The following is a 21,804-nucleotide window of genomic DNA, read 5'->3' as shown; positions in this document are numbered from 1 at the left end:
CTGTTAATTCTAGAATAGAATTTAAAATTCTTCTTCTTATAAGGTTTTGAATAATCAGGTCCCATCTTATCTTAGGGACCTCATAGTACCATATCACCCCAATAGAGCACTTCGCTCTCAGACTGCAGGCTTACTTGTAGTTCCTAGGGTTTGTAAGAGTAGAATGGGAGGCAGAGCCTTCAGCTTTCAGGCTCCTCTCCTGTGGAACCAGCTCCCAATTCAGATCAGGGAGACAGACACCCTCTCTACTTTTAAGATTAGGCTTAAAACTTTCCTTTTTGCTAAAGCTTATAGTTAGGGCTGGATCAGGTGACCCTGAACCATCCCTTAGTTATGCTGCTATAGACTTAGACTGCTGGGGGGTTCCCATGATGCACTGTGTTTCTTTCTCTTTTTGCTCTGTATGCACCACTCTGCATTTAATCATTAGTGATTGATCTCTGCTCCCCTCCACAGCATGTCTTTTTCCTGGTTCTCTCCCTCAGCCCCAACCAGTCCCAGCAGAAGACTGCCCCTCCCTGAGCCTGGTTCTGCTGGAGGTTTCTTCCTGTTAAAAGGGAGTTTTTCCTTCCCACTGTCGCCAAGTGCTTGCTTACAGGGGGTCGTTTTGACCGTTGGGGTTTTTCCGTAATTACTGTATGGCTTTACCTAACAATATAAAGTGCCTTGGGGCAACTGTTTGTTGTGATTTGGCGCTATATAAATAAAATTGATTTGATCACATCAGCTGCATAGTCGTGGTCGAAAAATATCCTCTTCCCGTCCACAGTGATAGTTTTTTCCACGCCGCGCTGATAATCTTCTCTTTGGTGCTGTATTTCAAAAATCTAACAACCGTTGATCGCGGTTATCATCAGGTCTAGGACCCGCAGCTCCGTGTGCGCGTTCAATGCCCAGCTCGGTCAAATCCGCACTCTGGGCCAGTTCGTTTTTAAGGAAATTTTCCAAAAGTTAAGCATGGATGTTCCCTCTGCTCTCTCCTTAATGCCGTAAATCCGGATATTATTTCGGCGCGAATGTCCTTCCAGTTCAGTCACCTTTGATTTCAGCTTTAAATGCGTTTTCTGTAGTTGAACTAAAAACTCCTTCGTTTTCGCTCCAAATGTCTCCACCTCCTCAATCCGCTGCTCGGCCTCGTCGAGTCGCTGAGAAGCAGCCTCCATCTTGCCCATAGCTTCGTCCGTCCTCTGGTTGAATTCTGTTCCTAACTCGCCAAGTTGCTGCTTAACGTCCGATTGGAAGCAGACTTGAAAATCGAGCAGTTGTTGAGAAATCTTGTTTTCCAGCTCGGACATAGCCTTAGTCATTGTGTCATTTATAACGTTGCGGATGGAGGCTAGCGAAACTGTTTCTGCTCGGGTGGCCTGATGGGCCTCCTCCTTGTGGTGGCTCGTATCTTCCGTATCCTTCCTTTTGCTCCTCAGTCCCTTGCTGGGGCCCCCTTCTTCGTCCCCCGGCATTTTCATGCACTTATAAACCCACAACAGTAATTTCCTAGAATATTAAAGGGGACTAACACAGCCTTTTATGGTAGTTCAACCAGGAGCCGAGTTTCAAGCCGCCATCTCGTTCTCTCGTGCCACCGGAACTCCGATGAAGAGGAGGTTTAAACGCTACATTCCTGCCTTCATCACAGGAACTGTAAGGTCCTCGGGAAAGAAGCGACTGTCAGGATCCAGAGGGAGTACAGAGTGCAGGATCATGTGTTTCACCGAAACATGGCTACACAAACAGATACCGCACTCTAACGCAACTATCCCTAGATTCTAGGGGTGTCACGATTTCGATATTTCATCGAAATTGATCGAAATTACGTCATGGTCTCGAGACTCGAAGTCAAAAAGGGGATCGACGATCCCGCCCCCTAAGCTGCGCAAGCACGCACGCGACGCAGTACACTGTAGCCGACGCCGCTAGTTTGCTAACCTGCAGAGTATGTCACCATGGCAAGTGCAGATAAGGACGCCTTACTGGAGCTGGAAGCCGCTCCTGCTTCTCTTAAATCAGCAGTATGGAAATATTTTGCGTTCGCGGTGAGTTATGTCGACAGCGTTCGTGTTGTCGACAAGAAGACAACAGTGTGCAAAATGTGCTACACGCGTGTGCCTTACCCAGCTACGGGAAACACAACGAACATGGCTGGACACATTCGCCGTCATCACAAAGATGTTGATTTGGCTGGAAAAACATCATCATTGGTCCAGCCAACTATTGACTCTTCGTTTGTAATGAAACTTGCACAGACCTCAGCTCGCGCTAAAGCAATGACTAACGCTATAGGGCTATTCATAGCAGCAGGCCTGCAGCCTTATTCAGTGGTGGAAAACGCTGGGTTTAAACATTTAATTAGCGTACTTGAGCCGCGCTACAGTATTCCCAGCAGATTGCATCTTACAACCAAATTGTTGCCCTCCATGTATGAAGATGCTAAAGAAAAAGTTTTGAGGGGTCTAAGCACTGCGGAGTTAGTTGCCATAACAACAGATGGCTGGACCTCATGAGCAACTGAGAGCTACATTACAGTGACAGCACACTACGTCAATAATGATTGGGAGATTGAAAGTCCAGTACTTCAAACTCGCCCTATCTATGAATCACACACAAGTGATAATTTGGCAGAAGTGCTAAAGGAAGCAGTATTAGAATGGAAACTGGATAAACAAAATACAACCATCCCTGTGACCACTGATAATGCCAAAAACATTGTCAATGCCTCAATGCAGCTGGATTGTCACCGCATATAGGGTGTTTTGCACACACAGTAAACCTGGCATCCCAGAAGGGGTTGGGAGTAAACCAGATTTCTCGTCTGTTGAGCAAAGTCAGGAGAGTCGTCACCTTCTTTCATAAGAGCACGACTGCAGCAGTTGTCTTAAAGGCCAAACAAGAGATGCTCCAGCTTCCTCCTCACAAGCTGATTCAAGACGTCACTACAAGGTGGAACTCCAGCTATGACATGCTCAAACGCTACTTAGAGCAACAAGCTGCTGTTTATTCTGCACTCACAGAAAAAGATGTTAAAAAGAATGCCAAAGATCTCATCACACTCTCTGATCAAGATGTGACTGTTCTGGAGGATGTGGTTGAGGTTCTGAAGCCCATGAAAACAATCACAACTCTATTGAGCTCAGAACAGCAGCCCACTGTGTCTATGATCCTGCCACTCAAACACTCCATTCTCACAACAATGAAACATACTGGCACAGATTCACAGATGTGAAGGATGTTAAATCTGCTATAGCAACCAACATTGAAGGGAGGTATTCAGATCTCAGTCTTCAACAGTTCCTGAATGAGAGCACTGCCTTGGACCCTCGGTTCAAGTCTTTACCCCATCTGGATGACCCCTCTCGGAAAGAGATATTCAACAGTCTGGCTGAGAAAATCCTACAAAAGCATCCCACACAGGTATGTGACCAATTGAAATTCATATGATGAAATGTCAGCTATTAATAGTGATGCAAATTTATCTTGTAATTGAAATACTGATACATTTATAAATTTATATTCTTTTTTAGACTCAGGCCTCAGGAAATGCGACCAGCCAATACCATGCAGAGAACCCAGAAACTGCAGCATCCAGTGAAGGCAGCTCCCCAGCAAAGAGAATCACACTCAGTGAACTGTTTGGTGACTTTTATAGCACAGCCTCCACTACATCAACAACACCAAAATCATGGCCTGATGTTGTCAAGGAGGAGATTGAGCTATACAGGATGGCAAAAGTAATTCTGTGGATGCATATCCACTGAAATGGTGGAAAAACAATGAGCATCAGTACCCAAATTTGTCCAAGCTTTCCAAACATTATCTTGCTGTGCAAGCAACAAGTGTAGCAAGTGAGAGAGTGTTCTCCACAGCAGGGGACATTGTGACTGCTCATAGAGCAGCCCTTTCTCCAGAGAATGTGGACATTCTCATCTTCTTAAACAAAAACTTGAAAATATAAAAATAACTGTTGTCTTGTCTAGCCACAAATATGTTAATAGTTTTGGTACCTTAAGGAGCATCTTTCTCCCCACATAAAGTTATACCTTAGTTAAAGAAAAATGACAGTTGTCATTCTCAGGGACCAAAAGTTTTATTTTTTTATGTTCAACTGTTGTAGGATAGAATTTAGTTTGTTATGGCTCTAATTGTTCTATTACTTTGCACATGACTGTTACTGTATTTTGTTTTATTATTTTGTTATGTTGCACATTGCTATTTTAATAGCGCACACTGCTGCTACCAAAAAAAGCCACTAGATGGCAGCTACCCTCTGTGACCTCTAATTTGTTATTATTGTTATATTTGTTTTTGTTGTTCCACTTGACTGAGAAGATTGTTACATTATATCTTAATTAAATTATTAAAATTTTACCATTAGTGCCTAATGTAATGTATTACAAAAAGTATCACTTATACCAAGCCCAACTTTGATGAATCAAACCAATGACTGATCATAGACTAATCTAAACCTGGCATAGGCCTCTCTGTTGTAAGAAAAAGAAAATCGAGAATCGAATCGAATCGTGACCCTAAAATCGAAAATAAAATCGAATCGAGGATTTGGAGAATCGTGACACCCCTACTAGATTCCATCGAGCCATGGAGATACCGTGTGGTGGCTTTGAAGCTACTGACTGGAATGCACTGTATGAACAATGTGGTGATGGCACTGAAGACATCATAGACTGCGTCTCTGAGTACACTGGGTTCTACATAGAAAATGCCATCCTGACTAAAGAGCTCCGTTGTTACCCAAACAACAAACCCTGGGTTACCAGTGACCTGAAGGCCCTTCTCAATGAAGAGGGCTTGTACATCAGGGGACTGAGCAGAACTCAAGAGGGTTCAAAAAGAACTTGAACACAGACTGAAGGAAAGCAAAGAGGACCTCAGGAGGAAACTAGGAGAAATTGGAGCGAAACAAGGCCAAGGACGTGTGGTGTGGGACAGATAGATCACCAGTTTCAAGAAGAAAAGCAGGGGTGCCATGGGGGTTGGTCATACAACGTTTCCAACAGGTTTGACTCCAGCTCAACAACCCCACGGCTCCCCGACTGTTCCTCTGAGTAATGACCCTGTGTCTCTCTCACAACCCTCCAACTCGTGCAGCAGATACCTCTTTACATCATTCAACCCCCTGCTGACATCCACCAGAGATTTTGCCACATTTCAGTGCCTCAGACAGGACTACAAATCACAGCCAGGTGGTGAGAGTGATGGAGAAGCTAAACCAGGGGAAAGCTGCTGGAGAGGATGGTATTAGCCTTCGGGTGGAGAAAGCGTGTTCCAGCCAGTTCTGTGGAGTACTCCAGCACCTCTTCAACGTGAGCCTTCACCGTCAAAGAGTTCCAGTGCTGTGGAAAACACCTTGCCTGGTCCCAGTGCCTAAGAAAGCACATCCTGTGACTCCATATGACTAAAGACTAATAGCACTGACCTCAGATCACTGTTGTGCTCATCACAAGGCCCCCTGCAGTCTGCATATCAGTCCCATCTAGGTATGGATGATGCTGTACTATATCTCTTGCAGAGGGCCTCCTTCGCCCTGGACAGGCCTGACTACATAGTCCACATCATGTTCTTTGAGTTCTCCAGCGCCTTTAACACCATCCAGCATAGACTGCTGAAGGCCAAACTGGAGAAAATGCAGGTGGATGCTCCCTGGTCATGTGGATCTCTGACTATCTGACAGGCACACCACAGTTCATGAGGCTTCAGAGCCGTGCATCTGACCATCTCATCAGTAACATCAGGACCCACCAGGGAACTGTGCTATCCCCCTTCCTTTTCACCACCTACACTGCAGACTTTAAGTACTGCACTGAGTCGTGTCCTCTACAGAAAGTTTCTGATGAGTACAGGGACCTGAGGACCAATTTGTGAGGTGGTGTGGGGAGAATCACTTGCAGATGAATGTAGCAAAGAAAGACATGGTGGTGGATTTCAAGAGGAACAAGCCACCACCTTCACTGGTCTGCATCAGTGAGACTCATGGACATAGTCCCATCATACAAGTATCTGGACAATCAACTGGAGTGGGTATGAACACAGAAGCCTTCTACAAGAAGGGCTTGAGCCAGTGTTCTGTCAAGATGAGCTCCCCGTCATCCAACGTCATCCAATATTCTGCTTTCAAGACAGCGTGTACATGCAAGTAGTTACTTGCATGTACACGCATGAATTGACACTTATTACTGTAGTTTTATGTAAAGACAAAACTTACACAGGTTTTCTTCGGTGGGGGAGCGCAACTTGACGGGTGTGGTGGGCATGCACAATTACACAGTGGAGCTCATCTCAACGGAACACCTCACCTGTCAAGCTGCACTCCCCCACCGAAGAAAACCCACGTACGTTTTGTCTTCACATACAGAAAGTGTCTTCAATTTAAGTAAAGATTTGCATGTAAATTAGACAGAACTTTATTAACCCATGGAAAAACTCCCTCAGGGAAATTGAGGTTCCAGTAGCATTGTATAGCAGCACACAGGGTAAGAAGCACACAAAGTATCAAAATTGAAAACGAAGAACAGTTTGCAAATATAAATATACATATAAATACAAGACATACTGTTTGCAACTGATTTACTGGGTACTACTGTTTCTCCTTCCCATCCTCTGTCTTCCTGTTACTCCTCCTCCCCCTTAGTGAGAAGTTGTACAATCTGAGGCACAAAGCAGGTTTTCAGTCTGTTGGTAGAAGTGGAATATTTTGAAATCACAAGAGCTTTCCAACCACTACGAAACACCCACTCATTTGGTGTGAAGGTGCCATTGAGAGGACGCCATGAATTTACACTCGGCAATATTAGCAAAGCTTCTGACAATACATGGCGGCAGTGTCTGTATTGTAGTGCCAGCAAAATTTTAAATATGAAAAGTCTTCCGATCAATAACGCAGCCACTGACTACAGAAATCCAATTACAACTTGCACTCATGTTCCACCCTTGACCTTTCTGCTTTTTACTTCAGAGTTGGTGCATGTGCACAAACATGCCACGATGCCATCGCTCTGAAGATTTTCCATCGTCTATGCCAGGGGTGCCCAAGTTCGGTCCTCGAGATCTACCTTCCTGACACTTAGTTGTCTTCCTGCTCCAACACACCTGAATCCAATAAAAGACTAATTAATAGCCAGCTAACAAGCCTTTCATTGGATTCAGGTGTGTTGGAGCAGGAAGACAACTAAGTGTCAGGAAGGTAGATCTCGAGGACCGAACTTGGGCACCCCTGGTCTATGCCATCATGGCTGGCATACGCATTCCAATATGCAGTGCTGTTAATGGTTGTTGGTAAACTCTATAAATTTTTTTTTTTTTTTTTTTTTTTTTTTTTTTTTTTTACAGCAGCTACACTCGCCCCATCACACACAGCGGCAGAAGCTCCACACCACACAGCAGCACCGCCGCGGAGGAGGTGCATCTCTCCTCCACAGCAGCGCTCACAAACCAACTTCTGCACTGTATAAAAATGTTCAGCCGGTCGAACAAAGGCAAACTAAACGCTAACGTTACAAAAACTAAGCAAACGATAAGAAACCATCAAGAAGGAAATCCAGATGAACTGAGGTTGTCTGGGGCATTCGTTCCAATTTGTCAACAGTTTAAAAATCCAGATGAAGCGCCAGCTGCAGGAACGAAGCTGCGCGAAGGTAAAACAATGCCAACGAAAGTCCAGATTCTTGTTTTGTTTGGTCTTCGTTGTCCTTCGTTAAGTGCCGTGTGACACTTGCCAGATGTTTACAGCAGCCTTGTAAAGTAAATTAATAAAAAGAGACTAGCAGATTCACAACTACACAGATCCACCACATGGATTGGGAGAAGTGTTCCACACGTGGTACAAAACCCAGACTAAGTAACATATAACGTCCAACAATTTTCAAAAACTGAACTTTGTTTTATCTTTCCCCACCGCCACACACTTCCTTCCTGCATGACATATACCAGTAGGTGTAGAAACTATACAAATGAATCCCACCCATGCAGAATGTACTAAACTGCACAATTTTGTGCACGCTGGCTTAAAGTGTAGCTGACACGATATGCAATGTTTTTGTGTGTGTGTGTGTGTGTGTATTTAAGACTAAAATTAAACAGTTTGAAATTTATCCTTTCCTGGTGCGCTGTTACTGAAGAGAGAAATATTTCGATTTTGAACTGTGTGCCACTAAAAACCAGGAACTTCCTGGCAAGTCTCGACATTAGAGAAGGAGGAGGAAGTGACATCAGCGCCGGAACCATTATCTTAATTTATGGATTTTTACAGGCTACTGACAGCCCCGTTTCCACAGAGTGGATCGGGTCAATGATGCACTTTTTTTTTATACACGTCAGAACAGTTAATTCTCGCAGGCAGAATCCTTTTGACTGGCAGGTGGAACACATATTGATGAGTGTGCACGCAGTGTCTGCAGCTTCTCAACACTGAGGCAAAACTGAGTATTTACACATTCTATTGTTTTGTGGATCATGGGATAATTTCGTCATGTGCAGATTGAAACGTTATGAGCAGATGAGGGACTGCAAGTCTTAACTTGTGGCGCAAAGGCAGCACCTGCAGTGGAACTAGAGGATCCATTCACAGCAGAAACTCGATCCATCAGCTGCAGACGCAATTAATGGATTACACCCGTAGTTGACCGTGCCGCTCTCAGATCGGTACAGCAGAGACTCGAACCATCATGGACTGTTCTTCAGCCAGGACAACGAATTAAATTATTTTCAGACATTTTCATCAGATTAAAGATGATCTCACTGAAATGGACAGGTAAGACTAGATGATTACTCCTTGTATGAATGGTTTTAATAGTAACGTGTTACACTACTGAAGTATGGTAATTAACTGTATTCAAGAAGGAAACAATACGAGTATTTTAAAAAAAGCTGATATTTTCAGTCTGTAACATTTTTTCAGATGTATCTGTTTCACAGAAAAAAAAAAAAATAAATCCACACTTCCTCATCACCTTTTTTCCTGATGTCACAGATTTTTTTTTTTTTTTTTTTTTTTTTAATCAGCTGATTATGACCAAAGAGCTGGCAAAAAATAAAAAACAGTTGATCTCCACCTGCGTGCCGAAAATCGCCTGCATTCTTTATTTATTTAATAATCATTCTATGTTCTGAACACTCTGCCAATATCATCACTGTTGTTAGACTGAAGGTTTTCCCTCCAAGGTTTAGTCTCCCTCATTGTGGTCTAAATAAGACTCAAAACCATGAGGCTGTGTCCCCCACAGCTGCTCAGAATCACCTTCAGATTGGATAATATATAAAAAATAAATAAGCACCACACTAGAAAAACAAAACCGTCAAAACAACTCGACCGCCGTGCTTACAATTAATTTGTGCTTGAATCAGCAGGTCCCATTCTGGTGATGACGTAGCAACAATATGGCTGTGGCTGAGAGCTGAAAGAGCGCAGGCTTCAGACAGCTGTTTATCCTGCACCTGCGGACTTATCGCCAACTTTCATCATTTCTAGTGATTTGTGCACATTTTTGGTGTCTAAAGGGGGAATCTTCTCCAAACCCCCTAATGCTCCTGTTGAATATGACTGACTGTCAAAGTGGACGTCACGATGCCCAGCAGGGCCTGATTAAATCGTACATTCCACCTGTTATGCTTGTTCGCTGTGGTTGGATCAAACAGAGAGACTGCTTCAGAATGGGTTTTGCCATCAAGAGATTCTGATCACCTGCAACATTTTTATCCACTTTCATTTCTTTAAAGTGCCATTTTCAGTGACATTTTGTGCATGCACAAATACTGCACGTCTCTCAGCAAAGTAACACTTGAGAAGTGTTCTTAGTTTTGTGTTCCTGTCATGTCAAAACTTTTCTATGAATAAATATTCAAAATAAAATATAACGCAATGCTAAATTACTCTCGGCCGTATGAGCATTGTGTTCTTTATAATTTGCAGTTTAATTATTAAGATCCTATTATCTTATGTACAATTTATACATGTTCAAATCAAATAATTTGTTCATGTTGTGTAAATCAAGGAATATTTGTAGATCAACCTCTGTGCATTTGCAGGTATGAGACAAATTTAACTCCACAGGAAGTAGCGCACAAGCTAATGTCCACAAATTGCCTTATAAATGACCCCAGAGGTGTTATCGGGTGTTTTCAGTTTTAGAAGTGTATATTCGTGCTAGCTTTTACATAATATACCAGAAACAAAACTGTTAGCAAGTAGCTACACCAGGAAGTGACGTCACCATGCTAACCTCAACGAAATGTCTTGTAAATAAGTTCAGAGATTCCTAATTATATTAGGTTCCAAAAAGTGTTTTCAGTTTTAGAAGCGTTTTATTTCTTGCTAGCTTTTACGCAAGATATGAGAAAAGTATATAACACACAAAATGAAGCAGTTTTGAAGAAACCAGCGACTGACGTCACAGTACAGCTCTACTCTGATTGGCTGTCACCTGCGTCACTCAAAAACAAAACAGATCAGATTGAAATGATTGTTAACCTCTTAAAAATATATCAAGGTTAGCCATCTTTGAACTTGTCCAAGGTCTGTGTCCCAAGAATGTTCCCTGTTAATTTCAAGAGTCTGGCAGTAATAGGACTGGACTTATGCTGAGCACAGAGAAGGACAGACGAAAAGCCTTCGCAACACCCGATGGTCATATCTGATGGCCTTGTGTAACAAAAAACATGTCTGTGTGCGACAAATCCTAAAACACCCCACTAACTCCAAGCAGCAACACAGGCCGACACTCCCCATGCAGACAAGGTGTACAGGAATGCTAATAAATGTTAATTTGAGGAAGGGGGTGGAGGGAATCATGTCTGAATAAATGAAACTGCTAATTGCAAAAACATTAAAACGCAGTTAAATCTTAGGGTTATCTGTTCATCCATAACAAGTGTCTGTGTCAACACTGTTGGTGTCTGCCTACATAAGTCACATACCTTTTTCCCTATTCCTCTGGTTGGAGATGGGGCAGGAGACACAGGAACAAAGTCTATGCGCTTTGGAGATGAAGATGCTGACTTCTCAAAGTCATTGTCACTCTAACAACAAAATTACCAAAAACAGTTTACCATTTTGCTTTCCATACAAACACAATCTGTCCCACATACTAAGGCAGAAAAATTCCTGCAAACAGTGCGTGTGGGAGTATTATACTACCAACTCAGCCTGACCTTGAGAGACCGGTGGCCCTGTTAACTCCCAAATGTTTTGTGTTAATCTAGCATGTTTGTACGTGACCGCTCCATAAAACTAAAGAGGTCAACACTGACAAGACCAAAACATGCAGTGGAAAGGTACAAAAGACAAGACTTTCAGTGACCACGAGCAACAGAGTAAAACAAGTGTTTATGAGCACGTGACAAGCTTCAATGTGGACTCAATATTTACCAGATTCAGGCTTTCTTCCCAGGACTGGCTCATCTGCATCGCAGCTTGAACTTCTCTGTGTGCACAAAATAACTGATCTTTACTTGGGCTAGCTTTCTTCTCACACCCAAAGCAAACGTATGCCATCACCCTGAGAGCATTCATAAATGCATAGCTTACCGCTCGTGAGCAGTTTCTCTGTTCATCACGTCTAAACCCTCTTCCTGCAAGAGGGCACAAGATGGTCAATGGTGATGAAGCCTGAACTAAATTAGTGTTTTACTCCACTGCCATTTAGCCCATTCAGAGTTTCATGTGGACATTAATACAGTAAAACTTGCCTAAACAGTCATTGTATAAACTGGATATTCTCACTCACCGGATAAAAGCAAAAGTCTCAATGCTTTTGTATAGTTTTCCATGTAACAAACACTGTATATAATGGATTTTGTATAACGGATTTTCGCTCACATCAGAGAAAACGTCCTGTCCCATTGCAATGCATTTCCATTAAAAACCCCTCACATGTACCAGACAGAGCAGTCTGCATGTGCACAGTAACAGAGGCACGAAATGTTCAGCACTGACACTGGCCGAGTCGAGGAAAGTGGGCACCATATTTTCTTGATTAAAAGATCGGCCTTTATTTATTTATTTTCAAACCGTGCTCTGACACTGGACCTAAATGAGGCAGGGCGTAATTCAAGGCCAGTGATTAACAAAATGCTGCTTGCTGCCTGCATTGTAATATGGTGTTAAGTTTCACACATATCCCTGGGTGTGACGAACCAAACCCCTTTAGATCACAGCCCTGTTGGTTATGTACCACAGGCCTTTAAGGTGGCAGTAATTAAACCATTACTTAAAAAGCCATCACTTGACCCAGCTACTTAGCTAATTATAGGCCAATCTCCAACCTTCCTTTTCTCTCAAAGATTCTTGAGAGGGTAGTTGTAAAACAGCTAACTGATCACTGCAGAGGAATGGTCTATTTGAAGAGTTTCAGTCAGGTTTTAGAATTCATCATAGTACAGAAACAGCATAGTGAAGGTTACAAATGATCTTCTTATGGCTTCGGACAGTGGACTTATCTCTGTGCTTGTTCTGTTAGACCTCAGTGCTGCTTTTGATACTGTTGACCATAAAATTTTACAGAGATTAGAGCATGTCATAGGTATTAAAGGCATTGCGCTGCGGTGGTTTGAATCATTTTGTCTAATAGATTACAGTTTGTTCATGTAAATGGGGAATCTTCTTCACAGACTAAAGTTAATTATGGAGTTCCACAAGGTTCTGTGCTAGGACCAATTTATTCACTTTATACATGCTTCCCTTGGGCAGTAGTATTAGACGGTATTGCTTAAATTTTCATTGTTACGCAGATGATACCCAGCTTTATCTATCCATGAAGCCAGAGGATACACACCAATTAGCTAAACTGCAGGATTGTCTTACAGACATAAAGACATGGATGACCTCTAATTTCCTGCTTTTAAACTCAGATAAAACTGAAGTTATTGTACTTGGCCCCACAAATCTTAGAAGCATGGTGTCTAACCAGATCGTTACTCTGGATGGCATTTCCCTGATCTCTAGTAATACTGTGAGAAATCTTGGAGTTATTTTTGATCAGGATATGTCATTCAAAGCGCATATAAACAAATATGTAGGACTGCCTTTTTGCATTTACGCAATATCTCTAAAATCAGAAAGGTCTTGTCTCAGAGTGATGCTGAAAAACTAATTCATGCATTTATTTCCTCTAGGCTGGACTATTGTAATTCATTATTATCAGGTTGTCCTAAAAGTTCCCTAAAAAGCCTTCAGTTGGTTCAGAATGCTGCAGCTAGAGTACTGACGGGGACTAGCAGGAGAGAGCATATCTCACCCGTGTTGGCCTCCCTTCATTGGCTTCCTGTTAATGCTAGAATAGAATTTAAAATTCTTCTTCTTACTTATAAGGTTTTGAATAATCAGGTCCCATCTTATCTTAGGGACCTCGTAGTACCATATTACCCCATTAGAGCGCTTCGCTCTCAGACTGCGGGCTTACTTGTAGTTCCTAGGGTTTGTAAGAGTAGAATGGGAGGCAGAGCCTTCAGCTTTCAGGCTCCTCTCCTGTGGAACCAGCTCCCACATTCAGATCAGGGAGACAGATACCCTCTCTACTTTTAAGATTAGGCTTAAAACTTTCCTTTTCGCTAAGGCTTATAGTTAGGGCTGGATCGGGTGACCCTGGACCATCCCTTGGTTATGTTGCTTTAGACATAGACTGTGGGGGGGTTCCCATGATGCACTGTTTCTTTCTCTTTTGCTCCGTATGCATCACTCTGCATTTAATCATTAGTGATCGATCTTTTTCTGGTTCTTTCCCTCAGCCCAACCAGTCTCAGCAGAAGACTGCCCCTCCTGAGCCTGGTTCTGCTGGAGGTTCTTCCTGTTAAAAGGGAGTTTTTCCTTCCCACTGTGGCCAAGTGCTTGCTCATAGGGGGTCTTTTGACCGTTGGGGTTTGACCGTTTTTTTTTTTTCATAATTATTGTATGGCCTTGCCTTGCAATGTGGAGCGCCTTGGGCAACTGTTTGTTGTGATTTGGCGCTATATAAGAAAAAAGTTGATGATTGATTGATGATTTGGGGTTATAAAATACCTAATACTATTCTTCCAAGAGAAATCGCTCCACGTTTTTGAATTTGTAGTAGTAATTGCGTAAATTATTTCCATTGCTCAAATGTGATATTAAATCCAAGTTCCTTCTCCCATTTCTCCTTAACATAAAGTGTAGAGTTACCTTTTAGTTTAACTAGATTCCAATATAGTTCACCAATTATTTTCCTAGTTAGTTTTGATTGTAAGCCTTAATGAACATTTGTGTAAAGGGTGATACATTCTCTAGAGGAAGATTTTTTATGTTTGACATAAAAATGGCGAAGTTGGAGATATCTATAAAAATCCTGCCGACCTAACCCATATCTCTCAGACAGTTTAAAGTCGATAAATTCATGATTGTCCAATAGGAGGCATAATGCAGTAATCCCATGTCTTCCCCATTGTGTGTAACTCCTATCAATTTGGGCTGGTTCATAGTCAGGGTCATGCACTGGCCACATTAAAACACGGATTTCTTTTGAAGATTAAACCGTTTGACCAGGTCTAACCAAATATTAATTGAAAAGTCTACCCAATGATTCTGAATGTTTCATTGTTTAATAGCTGTCACATTACTTAATAAACTCTGTAATGGTTTATTCAACAATGATAACTCCATGGCCTTCATTTGCTATATAAATCAGTATTGCACCCAGAGCATAAATGGTCTTAGCTGTGCAGCAGTGTAGTAATCTTAAGGCATGGTAAACCCATCCCGACCGCTTGCCTGGGTAATTGTAGAGTTTTATATCTTATCCTAGGGGCGTACCATTCCAAACAAAACGGAAATGGTTGTCCCATTCCTCTAAACTGGCACTCAGGAATCTGAACAGGTAATGGACAAGTACAATAATCTCAGCAAGACATGTGTTTTATTATCATTATTCTATTACCCAAATGAAAGAGGTAAAGAGGCCCATCTATCTAAATCTTTTATACATGTGTTAATGGACAGATAGTTGTTGTCATAAAGTTCTAATAGGCTTTATAGTAAGATCTTACCCTGCGATATATTAATTAAGTTGGAATCCAGTCAAAATTGTATTTTGTTTTGAAATCTGTGTTGGGTTAAAATTAAAAACCAAGGCTTGTGTCTTCTCAATGTTAAGGTATAACCTGACAGGTCACACCAGATATTTGTAACAGGTCATCAATTTGGGGACACTGGTTTCTGGATCCTCAAACTTGACTAACACATCCTTCAGCATGGAGACATATCTTATACTCTGAGCCCCTTAGTGTTATACCCTGTAAGCCTGGGTCCTGCCTTATTGCTTGAGCAAGTGGCTCAATAAATAAGTTGAAACAACGCTGGGCTAGCCGGGCACCCTTGACGACACCCGCGCAGTTTGTAGCCATACAGTCCGGAAAGACTCCTGTTAACTTTAGTTCTCGCAATAGTACATGTGTATAAAGTTCTAATACCATTAATAAAATCAGTATGAAAGCCAAATTTTTCATCACTTTGTAAAGAAACTCCCAGCCCACTGAATCAAAAGCTTTCTCAGCATCCATGCCAAGCAAATGGCTGTCAGATTTTCCTTTTAATAAATTCTATTGTATGGAGGGTCCTTCTAATATTATCTTTGGTCTGCCTGCCAGTAATAAACCCAGTTTGATCTTCGTCAATCAAAAACAGCATCATTTCCTCCATCCTTTTAGCTAATACAGCCGTGAAGATTTATAATCCTGGTTCAGGACACTGATTGGCCTGTAAGACCCACACTGAGACAAATCCTTCCCTCCTTAGGAATAATTGAGATGGTGACTTCCCTCCAAGATGGAGGTAAAGGGCCCCCCTTAAATATAAAGGTAAAAGTTCTAACCATTATCGGTATCAACTGTTCTCTAAACGACTTACCATTCCCCCGGAAATCCATCAGGTCCCGGGGATTTATTAGATTTCAAGGAGGATATAACTTTATCAATTTCCTCGGCTGTAATTGGTTTAATCAGTTTTTCATTATGCAATCTACCTAAGGAGGGCAAATCCAACTGACTCAAAAAATTATCAACCGCACAGGCATCAAATGGTTTGGGTTGGTTGTAAAGGGTCTGATAAAAGTTTTCGAATGCTTTTTCTATTCCTTCTAAATCAAATGTCATTTTTTGGTAATGGGGTCTTTTATTTTATGTACGGTATCTGACTGCTGTTTGCGGAGTCTCCAGGCCAGGATCTTGGATGCTTTGGGACCTGCCTCATAAGACCTCTGTCTTGTAAATCTGAGTTTTTTCTTACCTCTTCACTGTAAATTTGATCAATTTCTTATTTATTAGCCTCATCCACAGAAGTAGTTCTGGACTCCCGAGTTTCACTATGTTGCTGTTCAAGATCCAAATGTGATTTTGCAAATCAAGGAGTCTGAGTTTTTGCCTTTTTGACAGAAGCTGTTTCAGATATTATAAACCCCTCAGAACCGCCATGGACGCGTCCCACAAAATTGCAGGGTTACAGCACCATCATCATTATTATTATTCAAATATGTTTCCAACTCATTCTTTACCTTCTGTTTAAATACAGTGGTTATTTAGCATACTCACATTAAATCTCCATGTTGTTATTTTATGATTACTGTCCAGATGTGATTTTAAATGAACAGTGGAATGATCCGATAAATCTCTGTGGGACAATTTGCATTCACTTATTCTATGCATCTCAGAGTTGTACATAAAGAGGTAGTCAATCCTGGAATAAACACTGTGTCGGTTAGAATAAAATGTATATTGTCTCTCCTGTTTATGCAATTCTCTCCAAATGTCCAAAATACCTATGTCCTTAATTTTCCTCTTGATCCATTTCTCAATACCTGTAAGTCTTTTTTCACTTGTTCCAATTTGGGGGTTCATTATTACATTGAGGTCACCAGAACAAATCATAATCCCCCTAGATTGGGATGTAATTAAATCTAAGATTTTTTTAAAGAAAGCCTTTTTGCTACCTGGGGTGCATAAACATTAAGCAAAGTTACCTCCTTGCCATCTATTTTACCATTTAGCATAATGAACCTGCCCTCTGTCTTTAGTTTCATTCAGTAACTCAAAATGAACAGAGTTTGGCATTATATAGCCACTCCCCTTTTACAACCAGATTTAGATGATGAGTAATATGGTGTTTGAAGACCAACTTCTTTAATTTTTCATGTTCTTGGTTACTTAAGTGAGTTTCTCTTGCAAAATATAATTGTGCATTTCTTTCTTGCCTTTTGATATCATTTTACCTCTCTTAATTGGACTTGTCAGGCCATTAACATTAAGTGTGACAACTTTGTATTGTTTATAATTATAGACATAAATAAATGAAAAGTTCAAATAAAGCATCTCAAATCCCCCAAACAATGAACTATAACTACTGCACACAGAACAGTACACTGAACAAAGAGAACATACAAAATAGGCTTCCATCATGGAGGTTAACCCATAACCTCTTGGGTAGGGAGGTAATCCAACCACTAGGTGGCAGGGCCCCCTCAAAAAGGAGAGTATTAGTGGCTGGTCTCTGATAACCGTAGGTTGACTACCTAATACGAAAAGTAAATAAAGGTGGGCCTAGCAAAAGCCTCCAGAAAGCAAGGAAATGTTTTAAGCAATGTCCACTAATTTCAAAATAAAATACAGCATATTCAAACCTGTTTAGATTGGACAGTTGTTTTAAATGTCATACTTAACGTACAAATTATTTACGTAGGAGTGGAGGGAAGTGAATCTTCCCCTGCGCAGTCCTCGGTGGCCACGGCTGGCCTGTGAAACTCCCGGAGATTGTCTTTGATCCTCTGCCGGTATCCGCCTCGGTCTTCATGCCTCTTCCCTGTACGAGTTCCCACGAGAAAGTTGGTTGCGCTGCTTCACTCAGCTTCGCCGCGGACAGTTGTATCGGAAAGCCTTTTGCACGTAGATCCATGGCAGCTTGATCAGCACTTTCATATGTTACAGTCCCTGAATCCAGAAAGACACGCATTCTCATCATGGGTGTATGGAATCTAACTCCCTTTTCTTTCAAAACCTTCTTGATTGGCAGATATTCCCTCCTTTTGTCCATCACATCATTTCTGCTCTGGGTGTGAAATGTTTAGTTATTCTCGGCCTCCTTTAGCAGTAACGGTACTTGTAATAGTGTAGCTTATTCGTAGCTTTGGAGGCCAGGCTGGGCGAATTGGAGACTCGGCTCCGCACCTTGGAAAATCCTACAGCTAGGCAGGCCCCTGTAGTCGGTGCGGGACCAAAGTAGCTTAGCCGCCATTAGTTACCCTTCAGCGGATCCCGAGCAGTCGGGAAAGCAGGCCGACTGGGTGACTGTGAGGAGGAAGCGTAGTCCTAAACAGAAGCCCCGTGTACAACCGCCAACCCGTTAACATTTCTAACCGTTTTTTCCCCACTCGGTGACACACCCGCCGAGGAACAAGCTCTGGTTATTGGCGACTGTTTTGAGAATGTGAAGTTAGCGACACCAGCAACATAGTCAATTGTCTTCCGGGGGCCAGAGCAGGCGACACTGAAGGAAATTTGAACTGCTGGCTAAGGCTAAGCGTAAATGTGGTAAGATTGTAATTCCGTCGCAGTATGACACCCGGTTATGCCAATCGGAGGTCAGTAAAATTAACATTGAATCGGTGTGTAACTTGCAAAAACAATGTCGGACTCTGTAGTTTTCTCTGGGCCCTCCCCAATCGGACCGGAGTGACATGTTTAGCCGCATGTTCTCCTTGAACTGCGGGCTGTCTGAGTGGTGTCCAAAAAATGAGGTGGGCTTCACAGATAATTGGGCAAAGCTTCTGGGGAAAAACCTGGTCTTGTTAGGAGAGACGGCATCCATCCCACTTTGGATGGAGCACTCTCATTTCTAGAAATCTGGCCAATTTTCTAAATCCTCCAAACCATGACTATCCGGGTTGGGACCAGAAGCAGAGTTGTAGTCTTACACACCTCTCTGCAGCTTCTCTCCCCTGCCATCCCCTCATTACTCCATCCCCGTAGAGACGGTGCCTGCTCCCAGACCACCAATAACCAGCAAAAATCTATTTAAGCATAAAAATTCAAAAAGAAAAAATAATATAGCACCTTCAACTGCACCACAGACTAAAACAGTTAAATGTGGTCTATTAAACATAGGTCTCTCTCTTCTAAGTCCCTGTTAGTAAATGATATAATAATGGATAAACATATTGATTTATTCTGCCTTACAGAAACCTGGTTACAGCATGATGAATGTTAGTTTAAATGAGTCACACCCCCGAGTCACACTAACTGCCAGAATGCTCGGAGCACGGGCCAAGGGGGAGGATTAGCAGCAATCTTCCACTCCAGCTTAATTAAACAAAAACCCAGACAGAGCTTTAATTCATTTGTAAGCTTGTCTCTTAGTCTTGTCCATCCAAATTGAAAGTCCCAAAAACCACTTTTATTTGTTGTTATCTATCGTCCACCTGGTCGTTACTGTGAGTTTCTCTGAATTTTCGCACCTTTTGTCTGACTTAGTGCTTAGCTCAGATAAGATAATTATAGTGGGCGATTTTAACATCCACACAGATACTGAGAATGACAGCCTCAACACTGCATTTAATCTATTATTAGACTCAATTGGCTTTGCTCAAAATGTAAATGAGTCCACCCACCACTTTAATCATACCTTAGATCTTGTTCTGACTTATGGTATGGAAATTGAAGACTTAACAGTATTCCTGAAAACCCCCTTCTGTCTGATCATTTCTTAATAACATTTACAATTACTCTGATGGACTATCCAGCAGTGGGGAATAAGTTTCATTACAGTAGAAGTCTTTCAGAAAGCGCTGTAACTAGGTTTAAGGATATGATTCCTTTATGTTCTCCAATGCCATATACCAACACAGGGCAGAGTAGCTACCTAAACTCTGTGAGTGAGATAGATTATCTCGTCAATAGTTTTATATCCTCATTGAGGACAACTTTGGATGCTGTAGCTCCTCTGAAAAAGAGAGCCTTAAATCAGAAGTGCCTGACTCCGTGGTATAACTCACAAACTCGTAGCTTAAAGCAGATAACCCGTAAGTTGGAGAGGAAATGGCGTCTCACTAATTTAGAAGATCTTCACTTAGCCTGGAAAAAGTCTGTTGCTCTATAAAAAAGCCCTCCGTAAAGCTAGGACATCTTACTACTCATCACTAATTGAAGAAAATAAGAACCCCAGGTTTCTTTTCAGCACTGTAGCCAGGCTGATAAAGAGTCAGAAGCTCTATTGAGCCGGGTTTTCCTTAACTTTAACTAGTAATGACTTCATGACTTTCTTTACTAATAAAATTTTAACTATTAGAGAAAAAATTACTCATAACCATCCCAAAGACGTATCGTTATCTTTGGCTGCTTTCAGTGATGCCGGTATTTGGTTAGACTCTCTCTCCGATTGTTCTGTCGGAGTTATTTTCATTAGTTACTTCCTCCAACCCATCAACATGTCTATTAGACCCAATTCCTACCAGGCTGCTCAAGGAAGCCCTACCATTAATTAATGCTTCGATCTTAAATATGATCAATCTATCTTTATTAGTTGGCTATGTACCACAGGTTTTTAAGGTGGCAGTAATTAAACCATTACTTAAAAAGCCATCACTTGACCCAGCTATCTTAGCTAATTATAGGCCAATCTCCAACCTTCCTTTTCTCTCAAAAATTCTTGAAAGGGTAGTTGTAAAACAGCTAACTGATCATCTGCAGAGGAATGGTCTATTGAAGAGTTTCAGTCAGGGTTTAGAATTCATCATAGCACAGAAACAGCATTAGTGAAGGTTACAAATGATCTTCTTATGGCCTCAGACAGTGGACTCATCTCTGTGCTTGTTCTGTTAGACCTCAGTGCTGCTTTTGATACTGTTGACCATAAAATTTTATTACAGAGATTAGAGCATGCCGTAGGTATTAAAGGCACTGCACTGCGGTGGTTTGAATCATATTTATCTAATAGATTACAATTTGTTCATGTAAATGGGGAATCTTCTTCACAGACTAAGGTTAATTATGGAGTTCCACAAGGTTCTGTGCTAGGACCAATTTTATTCACTTTATACATGCTTCCCTTAGGCAGTATTATTAGAAAGCATTGCTTAAATTTTCATTGTTACGCAGATGATACCCAGCTTTATCTATCCATGAAGCCAGAGGACACACACCAATTAGCTAAACTGCAGGATTGTCTTACAGGCAAAGACATGGATGACCTCTAATTCCTGCTTTTAAACTCAGATAAACTGAAGTTATTGTACTTGGCCCCACAAATCTTAGAAACATGGTGTCTAACCAGATCCTTACTCTGGATGGCATTACCCTGACCTCTAGTAATACTGTGAGAAATCTTGGAGTCATTTTGATCAGGATATGTCATTCAATGCGCATATTAAACAAATATGTAGGACTGCTTTTTTGCATTTGTGCAATATCTCTAAAATTAGAAAGGTCTTGTCTCAGAGTGATGCTGAAAAACTAATTCATGCATTTATTTCCTCTAGGCTGGACTATTGTAATTCATTATCATCAGGTTGTCCTAAAAGTTCCCTGAAAAGCCTTCAGTTAATTCAAAATGCTGCAGCTAGAGTACTGACGGGGACTAGCAGGAGAGAGCATATTTCACCCATATTGGCTTCTCTTCATTGGCTTCCTGTTAATTCTAGAATAGAATTTAAAATTCTTCTTCTTATAAGGTTTTGAATAATCAGGTCCCATCTTATCTTAGGGACCTCATAGTACCATATCACCCCAATAGAGCACTTCGCTCTCAGACTGCAGGCTTACTTGTAGTTCCTAGGGTTTGTAAGAGTAGAATGGGAGGCAGAGCCTTCA

General features: G+C 41.6%; 1 protein-coding gene and 1 non-coding gene across 2 annotated transcripts in view; both read right to left on the bottom strand.

The window, feature by feature from the left end:
* The window catches only part of fam122b (family with sequence similarity 122B), a 68,671-nt gene that overhangs the window by 32,715 nt on the left and 14,152 nt on the right, over positions 1 to 21,804 (bottom strand). The gene's annotated exons all lie outside the window — the stretch shown is intronic.
* LOC117521032 lies at positions 11,119 to 11,260 on the bottom strand. The gene has a single exon (XR_004563863.1). It is a non-coding gene; the product is annotated as a small nucleolar RNA U109 (small nucleolar RNA).

This window comes from Thalassophryne amazonica, chromosome 11 (genome assembly GCF_902500255.1).
Source record: "Thalassophryne amazonica chromosome 11, fThaAma1.1, whole genome shotgun sequence".
Lineage (NCBI taxonomy): Eukaryota > Metazoa > Chordata > Actinopteri > Batrachoidiformes > Batrachoididae > Thalassophryne > Thalassophryne amazonica.
Note: the sequence above shows the minus strand (reverse complement) of the source record. Positions and strands in the feature narration are given on the sequence as shown.